The following is an 11,996-nucleotide window of genomic DNA, read 5'->3' on the forward strand; positions in this document are numbered from 1 at the left end:
AAGCCTTTTGCAAACATTTTTAAAAAATAGTAATATAACATATAAATATATTTTGAAAATTAGATTTCAAATATAGTTGAAATCCACTGTTGATGGTTTAGGTTTCCATTAGAGATAGTGTAAACCCTAATATTTACTTTGTCTGACAAATGAGCTAATACTATCACTATGATTATCCATTCAAATAATTTCTTGAACTGCTCCAAGATGCTTAGATATTTGAACCTTGATGAATCTCACTGGTTGGTTATCAAACATAACTTAGTCCAAAACCTAGTGTAAGGCATAATTGGAAATTGGTTCATTTTCAGTGTTTCTTCTAAAAACCCACTAGCTGTGCTTAGGGTTTAACCCTAATAGTTGAAATACCAGTGTCAACCTTATTAGGATAAGCTACCAAAGTCTACCCAATGGCTGAGAACATTTTAACTAACACGAATTTCATAAGCGTCTAATTTAAGGAGTAATTCACAGAAATATACTATTAAAAACATGAAGCAATAATGCACTTTATTCATTTACTAATAAATGTTTATGTACACCAATTTAATTGGAGCTAAGGGCATACACTGTCTAATAGAATTATTATTCATTGACCGTTATTTTGTTGGTATCATGGATGATGTACAATTGGTAATAGGACATATTTTATAGTGCATGATGGATTGTTCTTTAAAGGAACTAGCCTTTACGTACTTGATTACTCTTGGTGACTTAAAATTATCAAAGAACTACATAATGAGGGACACTTTGAATAGCACAAAATGACCCATATTACATATGCAAAGTGTCTAAGGGAACAGTGACCAATGCAGGACTATACATGCCACTTCTAATTACATGTGAGCCTTGGGTGGATATCTCTATGATGATCATAGATCACATTTAAGAAATTAGTCACTTCATGTCTTGTAGGAATACAAGGAAGGCTCACTTATTGCTAGCTTATTCCTTAGAGTCTACTCGTTTTTCAAATTTTGAAAATGGGGAAATTGATCAATGGGATTTTGGTTCCCATTAATTGAGATACCCATGTTCTTTTTTCAGATTTATGTGCGGTCTATGGAAAATTCATTTTCCTTGAGTATGACATACTTGGGTAAGTGATTCCCATCTCCTATGTGGGTATGTAACTTTTCCACCTTGAGGAAAGTTGCCAATACTTGTGTGAGACAAAGACTATAAATTCATTGAAGTCTCCAAAGGTTAATAGTACCTCACTATAGTTCAGTAGCTCATACCATTTTTAATAGATTGTCAAATAGAGGAGATCAATAGGATTTTGGAAAATCTCTTAACAAAACTTACAGCTAGCCATGAACAACAATGAGATTTCTTGGTGGCTCAAGCTGATTTTGCCTATAATAGGTACAAAAATAGGAGTATTGGATATAGTCCATTTAAGGTTGTATATGGTTCCAAGCCCTTGTTTGATTTCACTTCTTTTATGTACTTATTCAAATAAGTACATAAAATAAGTGGTAAGACCATAATAAGTGGAAAATAAGCACTTATTCTTATTTGACAAATAAGCCAGGAATAAGTGCTTATTTTTGAAAATATTTTTGTAATGCCCAAACTGCATGGATGGAGAAAAACAGTCTTCTCGATTCGCACAGTTTGAGCAAGGCAACGATGACAAGATCTTGGAGGGGTGATCGATAATGAGTTTAATGATCAGAAATAGACTGATCGGTGGTCATTTTTCGTTTTCTATCATTCCAATTTCTTCCAAAACCATTTTTGCAAAGTATTTTTGGGGGTTTTTTACTCGATTGGACCATGTGTGTCGTGGTTATTTAGATCTAAGATCTATGACCGAAATCTCATTGGAATCTCACCAACGACTGCAGGTAAGGACTCTAGCCCACAAAACATTGCTCATTTCATCTCCTTTTCCATTAAAATACACCGCTGATATTTCATTAATATACACCAAAATTTAGTGCAATATTGTTTGTGTTTATTGGTATATATTTATTTTTGTGAATAAGTAGATTTTTTTTGTGTGTTTGTTTTGGTTGTGTATTACACCAACGATAGACAATTATTAAACTTTTTATTATTTCTTTGCATATTCCAAATTTTGTGGTGTGCTTCCACATTTTTTGCTTCTTGCATAATGTATATTTTTATTGTGGTGTTCTTCCATATTTTAATTGTTGATTATATATTATTATTATAGTATGTTGGTGAAAACATTCATCACTTATGAAAACTGCTCATTGAAAATATTTTCTGAAACTGTTTTATGAAAACTACTCTTAAAAAGTATTTTTTAAAAGTGTTTTATGAAAACTGCTTGTGGAAAGAACATCCTAAAAGTACTTTACAAAAAATTGCTCTTTGAAAGTAATTCCTAAAAGTATTTTATAAAAACTACTCTTTGAAAGAACTTTCTGAAGGTATTTTATAAAAACTACTCTTTGTAAGGATATTTACTATTTATTTGTATTATTCTTCATTATCTTTGGTATATTGTTAATATTTTTTCTTAAAATTATTATTATTACCATTACCATTATCATTATTATTAGTTTTATTGTTGTATTATTGCTATGTGTAGGCCCACATGGCACTCCATGTCGGTTACATATGGATCCAAATGTGTCTTGAAGCAGTGATGTGGCAAGTTCCTTTGAAATGTATAATACAATATGTGAAAACCAATATTTATATGGGTGTGTGAAATAAGGGCAAAAATGCCTTTTCCATAAAATGAAATAATTATTGGGGGAGTGGCTTGCCAAACAACCTCACATCAATATATACTTAAAATAAATACAAGTGGTTTGGAAAGGGGATTGTCAAACAGGGTTAAGTACTTATTCAAATAAGTACTTAAAAATAAGTATTTATGCAATAAATACTTATTTCTCAAACCACTTATTCATCAAATAGGGCCCAATTCCTTTAGCATCTTCAATCTTGCTATAATTACCTGGCTAGGCCAAGTTCTTGTCAAGGTTGATGATTTAGTGTAGAAGTTTAAGAACCTTCATAAAAAAGTGCATGACAAGTTTAAGAACCTCCATAAAGGAGTAGTTGTATTTGATGTAGGAGGCTATGCTTGGGAAGTTCTAACAGATAATGATTTACTGGTTGGAGAGTGTGGAAAGCTAGCATTAAGGAATATTAGACCGTGTGAGATAGTTGAAGTTGTCAATGAAAATGCCCTTTGACTGAAATTACCTAGCCATATATGAACTCATGGATGTTGTATAAGAGGAATCTAATAAGTTTTATGCAAGATGGGAATGCTCCAAGACATGCATGTAAGAAGTTGAGATGATACAATTAACCTATCTAGGTATACATTTATACTAAGTTGGCTCAATGACCCACCTTAGTTTGTATTTACCAACATAGTTTCATTTTAGGATTTTTGAACTTGTTTATCTTAGTTCCCATTAACCAAGTTAGTATTACAGTGGAATTTCTAAATTTACCTTCAATTAGGAGTTTGTTCTTAGTAGAGATTTAGTTGGTCTTTAATAAATAGTGTCAGGTTAGATTAGGAAACATTCTTGTATGAATCATAAGGTTGTAAAAGAAGTCTATAAAATGAATAGATCACTGCTAGAAAAGTAGTTCTGTTGATTCTCTTAATTATTCATTTAGGCTCAGTTTGGAAAGAGTACAAATACAAATATGTACAATGCAAATACATACAAAATAATACAAAATATAAGGTTTTGCATTCTATAAATTTGTACTTGTACTCTTTCCAAACTGAGCCTTAACAAATTAATAGACAGTACCCGTGTGATGCATGGACTTGGTTAGGTGAAATTAAGGTTGAAAGAGCCCTTTTAACATTAATTCTCAATTGAGTTGAATTAGTGCAAACTTAAGTAACATTTTTATTATATAAATAAATTTAAAACTAGAGTTATTATTAAATTGATTTGACCAATAATAAATTTTTACTAATAATTTTATCAACTAATTATAAATTATTAATTTCAAAATGGATTTTAAATTTGCATATTAACAATATATTCATAATTAATTCTTAAAATCCATTTTTTAAAATCCAAACTAAACAACCGTACAATATAATTTGAACAGGTGCATAAAAATCGGGTTTAAAATGACCAGATGAAGTTGTCTTCTTCACCCATATTGAGGAAATGGGTTATGCAAAACCTTGATGCAAACTAAGGGTTAGGAACAAATAATAAATGTTGTTTTTTTTTTCTCATAAAAATAAGAACAAATTCTTAAAATCCAAAAAGTTAAAACAATTAAAAATTAAGGTTAAGATGATTTGGCAAATCAATGAAAAGAACTCCCGTTTACGTCTTTGCAACTTCAAAATCTACTATTGAAACACGAAATAGATCAAAGATCATATTATTTTGCAACTTCTTTGCAATCTAGTAATTGATTGCTGGGTCCTTTGAAAAACTGTCTGGGATGAAATGCAATTTATTGAAAATATCTCAAACATAACTTCCCAAATATATCAAATATCATAATGAACTCTGTTGACATATCCATCCATTTCCATGCCTTCATACATGTTCTACATGTACAAGGATGAAAATTTATTAAAAATGTTTTTTTGGCAGTTAATCCTCTCATAACTTTCATGAGGTATTTGGCATTTGAGTTCTGATGATTCATACATCAAGAGCTTGCCCTTGTACACCATTGTCAACCATGGAGTCTTCGGTTCTTGTGATTGATTAGGTCTTGGATCTTAGTGTCATACTCAACTTATTCTTTTATTTATTTAATTTTTTGATGAAAAAATTTTTTATCTAAACCATGGCTCTTTTTTTTTTTATTTTTTTAATTTATTGAATGTTAAATGAGGTGGCTTGAACATCCACTGTGAAAAAGTGGAAGTATGTATTTCCAGGATGGAGCGAAATAAAGCTCTTTTTTTGATATCTTTGAAGGGATGCATAACGGGGTAGCCCAAACCCCAACCCATGATCCCCCTCCCAAGTCCCAACCCAGATGCAGGTGGAATTCATCCCAAGTCTCCGCTACGATCACCAAGAGACCTTACCAACCAGCTGGTTGGCATTTTGCTCATTAAACTTTAACTCTTCTCAAGTCACATATCATTCTGTAAACTTCATTCATAAGAAATCATTGTAGAGATTATCCATAAGAACTTTGAAGCATTTTTGAGGGAATTGTGGTCTCCATCTCAGTTGATTCACAACACATCGGGGCATTTCATGTCAAGACCAAAAGTCTGAAGCATCTAATCCAATTAAGTTTCTCCTCAGATTCTTTTTGGATTAATGCACAAAGTATGTGTGGGTCAGTGCTGTCTACACTTCAAGCCCAATGGGTTTTTGTGTCTAGGGCTATGTTAAAGAATAAAATCTAACTATTCCCAGGACCTCACTTAACAACTAAAACTTTTAGGTTGAATGGTTCTCTAACAGAGAAAAGGGAAAAGGCTGCTGATGTGACATGTTTTTTTGAAATAAATTCTTCTTATTTTTGGATTAAATTCTTTTCTTTGAAGCTTTTCTAAATATGAGTTGTTTCTGAACTACACCACCAACCCCAAAGGATTCGAATCTAAACTCTTCCAGATATGCACTATATAAACTTCAAACTCAGTCCTCCTATACCTATCAAAAAAACATTTATTTTTGGATTAAACCTAAAAACTTTCACTTTATTTTAGTCTTTGATTATTTTTTTGAGAAAAATATTAAAATTGGGAAATCTGCAGAAATGTCCTCAACAAGTTTCATAAAATGTTTAAGAAAATTTCCACAACTTTCACAATTCAATAATTCTCATAGAAAACCAAACGTAGCCTCAATCATAGCACTGGAATCTTTAATCATGAAGATTGAGGGCATATCTTTCTCTTCTTTATGACTAACACTTTTGCACATCCAATGTCCTCTTTGATGTTTCCTCAAAAACAAAATGAAGCCATCAAGCGCATAGATATCTGATACCTTCTGCTAGATGCATTGTGAATGGTAAAACCAAGAAAAAACAATCACCACTTCCAGAAGAGGATCATGCTTCTACAAGCAACTCCAAGAAAGTGCCAGAAAGCCTCCAACAATCACCATGCCCAAAAGAAGATCATGCCTCTACAATCATCTCCAAGAAAGTGCTGGAAAGCCTCCAACAATCGCCACATCTAAAAGAGGATCATGCCTCTACAAGCAACTCTAAGAAAGTGTCGGAAAGCCTCCAACAATCATCACATCCAGAAGAAGATCATGCCTATACAAGCAACTCCAAGAAAGTGCCGGAAAGCCTCCAACAATCACCACATCTAGAAGAGGATCATGCCTCTACAAGCATCTCCAAGAAAGTGTTGGAAAGCCTCCAGCAATCATCACATCCAGAAGAAGATCGTACCTCTACAAGCATAAGAAATGTTGAAGATGTGAAGGGTATAGACTTGAAAGAGAAAAGAGACCTTCGAGCCTTGGAATTAGCATGGGTAGACCAAGTGCCCGAAAGACTCCAGCAATCATCACATCCAGAAGAAGATCTTGCCTCTACAAGCATCTCCAAGAAAGTGCCGGAAAGCCTCCAGCAATCATCACATCCAGAAGAAGATCGTACCTTTACAAGCATCTCCAAGAAAGTGCTGGAAAGCCTCCAACCACATCCAAATCTAGAAGAGTTGCATATATATAGATATGGGGATGAGAAGTTTCCAAAATGGATGATGGAACCCTCCTATTTCAAGAAGATAGTGAGAATTTCTTTCGTCCAATGTAGAAGATGTAAACAACTTCCTCCATTTGCTCTAATACATTCTCTCAAATATCTCAGTCTAGCGGGGCTGAGCGCTCTCCAGTTTGTTGTCCATACGACGACTAATACTGCCTCCAAAGAGAAATATGATAAGAATGATTTTTTTCCAGAATTAAAGCAACTTAGGCTCAGTGGGATGCCCAACTTAGAAGGATGGTCAAGTGATAAAGAGATGCTGGCGTTATCATTTTCTTGCCTTGCCAAGTTAACCATCGAAGACTGTCCAAGGTTAACAGCCATACCTCAGTGTCCATCCATAGAGGAAGTGACGTTGAATGGATATGCATCAGAGATATTAAAAAGTATCACGGCGAGGAAGAATCCATCCTCCACTTCCTGCACCACTGCACCACCCACTCTGAGATCCTTGATAATTAAAAGAATATTCAGGGACTCTAATGATCAATCTCCCCTGCAGTCATTGGATCCAGAGACGATGGAAATGGAACAACTTGGTGCCCTTGAAGTGTTGCATATTTCCAACTTCCCAAATCTGGTTTCACTGTCGTTTGGTAATGGTAAGCAATACCTAACTACCCTTAAGGTGTTGAAGATTATTGAATGTTCACAGCTTGAAGAACTGAAGGGTATGCAAGGTCTAACAAACCTTCAAACGTTAACCATTGAGAAGGCTCCAAGATTGGTGTCTCTTTTTCTTCAGAGGTTAAGGTACCACAACAACAAGAAGCCACTCCACAAGAAGCTGCCGCTCTGAAATATCTATCAGTTAAAGAATGTCCTGCTTTGATGAATTTACCTGATTCTCTGGGGAGTTTATCATGGCTTCGGGAACTCCACATTTCTGATTGCCCCAATTTGCAGTCTATTCCAACAAATATTAATCACCTCCTTAGGCTACATATTTCCAAGTGTCCACAATTATGGAGAGAATGCCAGGAAAAAAATGGAGAAGATTGGCCTAAGATAAAGAATGTCACCAAGAAATATATATTCTATAGTCCAAGATCAGACTAAAAGACAATTGGACTTGATTAGGGATCCTACTTCCTTTCAAGGCCGTCGTCTCCATGGCCGATTTACTCATTTTGAATCCTTCTCAGGTTCGCTCCTTGTATCCTTGTTCTCTCTTTCTCTTTTGTTGGTATTACTTTGATTGTTTACATCGGAAACACAAGTGGAATCCTGACGCAACGTGGAAGCAATAAAACCAGGCTGGCTATGCAAGCACCGGGTGAACACAAGCTTCTAGCGAAGCAAAAATGAAAAACTCTAGAAGAGAGAGAAAAGGTGGCGAAAATTTGAAGTGTAAATCTGAAGTGTGTATTAGCTTGGAAAGAGCAACATTTATAGTACATCTGAAAATTGTAGAAGAACTAGGAAAGAACAACTAAAATAGATATCAAAACATCTAATCTGGATAGGATCGAATTCTTCTTGATCTTGGTCTTGATAGGATCGAATTCTTTGGCTTGATCTTCACCGTCCGATCTCCATGCATGAATCTTGGAAGTCTTGGATTATCTTGAACTCTTGGAAATCTTGATGGATCTTGAATTCTTGAATTATTGAATTATCCTTTCTTGAACCTTACCCTTATCTTTATCCTATGAGCTGCCGCCCATATGATGAGATGGGCCTTGGGATGAGCCTCCATCATTCTCCCCCACTTGGAAAGAACTCGACCCCGAGTCGTGGCTAGGATATGCAAGTGTCATCTCTGGCTGGTAGTGATGAAGGTCAGCAACATTGAACGTCTTAGAGATACCCATATGATCCGGTAGGTCCACGACATAGGCATTGTCATTGATTTTCTTCACGATCTTGTATGGACCGTACTTCCGAGGCTGCAACTTGTTGTATTTTTCCACTGGAATCATTTCCTTCCTTAAGAATACCATAAATTCGTCACCGATTGGATCTGGTCCGCCATCTACTACCAACTTGTACTTGGCGTTGGTTTGTTCGAGCTTCTGCTTCACGGCTTCTTAGACGGATTGGATCTGGTCCGCCATCTGCTCTGCGGAGGTACTAACACCGGGTACTCTAGGTAGCTTCACTAAGTTCAGTGCATGATTTGGAACCTTCATGTAAACAATGGAGAATGGAGATCTACCTGTAGAACTGTGTACTGCATTATTATAGGCGAACTCAGCCTGTGCAACGGCGAAGTCCCATTGTTTCGGTCTCTCCCGACATATACTGCGAATCAAATTACCAAGGGTCCGGTTTACCACCTCTGTTTGTCCATCCGTCTGCGGATGGGCTGTGTTGTTGAAATTTAGTGATGAGTCAAATAACCTCCATAGGGTCATCCAGAAGTGACTTAAGAACATTGTGTCTCGATCTGATGTAATAGTCTTGGGTACCCCATGTAAACAAACAATCTCCCTAAAAAATAATTTGGCTGTTGCTGATGCATCTGCTGTTTTCTTGCATGGAAGGAAGTGAGCCATCTTAGAGAACCTGTCAACCACCACGAAGACGGAATCCATGTTCCTTTGGGTTTTTGGCAAGCCTAGCACAAAATCCATGGACAAGTCTTCCCAAATAGCAGTAGGAACGAGTAGAGGCATGTAGAGACCAGTATTTTGGGTTTGTCATTTAGCTGTCTGACAAATATAGCATCTACTCACAATAATGGACACATCCCTTCTTAATTTTGGCCAGTAGTAACGCCCCTTGACTGCCTCTATTGTCTTGTCCCTTCCCAGGTGCTCTGCTAATCCACCCCCATGCAGATTCCTGATAATCTTTTCGCGGAGGGAGGTGCAAGGGATGCACAACTGTTCCCCCTTCATAAGGAACCCATCATAAATGTAAAAATCTTCTGCTGGCTGTCGATTCACGCACTTCTCTCATACCTGTTGGAAGTCCTCATCCTGGGCGTATAGGTCTTTTAGGCATTCAAAACCCACAATCTCAATACTAAGGGTCTTGATGAGGGCTACACGTCTGCTAAGGGCGTCAACCACTTTATTTTGTTATCCAGCCTTATACACAATTTTGTAGGGGAATTTGTTAAAGAAAGCATACCATCTTGCATGCAAATCACTTCTTAACTGTTTCTACTCACTGAGATACTTGAGGGCCTGGTGGTCAGTGTAAAGAACAAATTCTTTTGCAATTAAATAGTGTTCCCATGTTTTCAAGGCTCTCACCACAGCATAGAACTCTTTGTCATAAGTGGACCACTTTTTCTTGGATTCACACAACTTTTCACTGAAGAAAGCAATGGGCCTCTTTTCTTGGGACAATACAACTCCTATGCCAACTCCACTGGCGTCACATTCAACTTCAAATAATTTATCAAAAACTGGTAAAGCAAGGACAGGAGCAGTACATAACTTTTCTTTTATGAGAGCAAAACTTTGCTCTTGTTCTTCTCCCCATTGAAATTTTCCCTTTTTCAAACATTCAGTGATGGGAGCTACAATACTACTAAAATGTTTAATAAATCGCCTGTAGAAAGTTGCTAACCCATGGAAGAGCCTTACATCTGTAACATTTGATGGGGTCAGCCACTCCCTAATGGCTTTCACCTTTTCTTCATCTACTTTAATTCCTTCCTTACTCACAATGAATCCCAGGAATAACAAATTATCACTCATAAAAGTGCATTTCTTCAAATTAGCATATAAATTATTTTCCCTTAATGTTTTTAGGACCTCCCTAATATGTCCAATATGCTCACTGATAGATTTGCTGTAAATTAAAATTCATCAAAATATACCACAACAAATTTACCAGTAAAGGGACGTAGTACCTGGTTCATCAGCCTCATGAAAGTGCTGGGTGCGTTGGTTAGTCCAAAGGGCATGACTAACCATTCGAACAGGCCATCTCTAGTCTTGAAGGTTGTCTTCCATTCATCTCCGGGGCGGATTCTAATCTGATGGTAGCCACTCCTGAGATCGATCTTTGAGAAAACCACGGCTCCATTAAGCTGATCTAGCATGTCGTTCAGCGTAGGAATGGGGAATTTGTAGCCAATAGTAATTTTATTAATGGCCCTGTTGTTGATGCACATTTTCCAACTACCATCCTTCTTGGGTGTTAGCAAAGCTGGTACTGCACAAGGACTCATACTGACTTGAATGTGTCCATTTTTCAACAATTCTTCTACCTTTTCCCGTAATCCACCCAATTGTGTATGAGTTTGGATGTTTTTCAGGAAGTAGTTGCAACTTTTGTATTACATCCTTGCAAATAATATTTTCTTGACTACCACTATCAATAATTAAATCGAATAATTTACCCTTGACAGTACATCTGGTACGGAACAATCTGTGCCTTTGAAAGGTATCTTTATTTTTCTGGGACAACATTAATTTCCTCACAACACAAGTATACTCTTCATGTTCGTATGGACCCTCTTCATCTTCCCCATCAGGTCCACAATATACTTTCTCCTCCACATCTTATTCCTCCTCCCTTTCCACCATATTAACTGCCTTCCTTCTGGGACAGTCACTGGACCTATGTCCAACCTCATTACATTTAAAGCATTTAAAAGGAGCAGGCTTTGCATAGGGATTACTGGGTTTAGGAGGGTTGGAAGGGTTACCTCGAGTATGTCCTCCTGTGACGGCCTTACCGGCGTTAGCTGTACTTGCCAGGTGAGAAGGTTGTACTACTGGAGCTGATTTGTTCCTATCAACAGTTGCTGGTCTGTTGTCGCTCCCGCTGTACCGGCGATAATTATCACTACGGGCCTTTTCTTGAAACATCAATTCTGCTTTCAAGGCTAGGTTCTTTGCTTCCTACACATTAAGAACCATCAGTACACCAATTTTATCTCTGATAGACGATCTCAAACCACTCAGATAACGGGCTACCTACTGGTTATCATTTTCAGATAATTGATTTCTTTCAGCTAATCTTAAAAATTCAGATGTATATTCATTAACACTACGGGAACCCTGTGCACACCGTTGGTATGGTTCAAACATGTACTGTTCATAATCTGGGGGTAAAAATCTACCTTTGATTAACTGTTTCATGCGCCTCCAGGTTCAAACAGGACCCCTTCCTTCTCTGATTCGGGTCTCTCTCATGTGTTCCCACCAAACGGATGCGCCTCCTTTTAGTCGGAAGGCTACTAGTTTGACTATCCGTTCTTTTGTGATTTCCATATACTCGAAAAAACGATCGACTTCTGTGATCCAATCTAGAAGTCCTTTTATGCCAAGATCCCCACTAAAAGTAGGAATATCTACCTTGAGTTTAAATTCATCATTATTCCTACGGGGATTGAAATTACCTTGATTGTGCCAATT

Source organism: Nelumbo nucifera, chromosome 5 (assembly GCF_055504915.1).
Source record: "Nelumbo nucifera cultivar China Antique chromosome 5, China Antique-T2T, whole genome shotgun sequence".
Taxonomy (NCBI): Eukaryota; Viridiplantae; Streptophyta; class Magnoliopsida; order Proteales; family Nelumbonaceae; genus Nelumbo; species Nelumbo nucifera.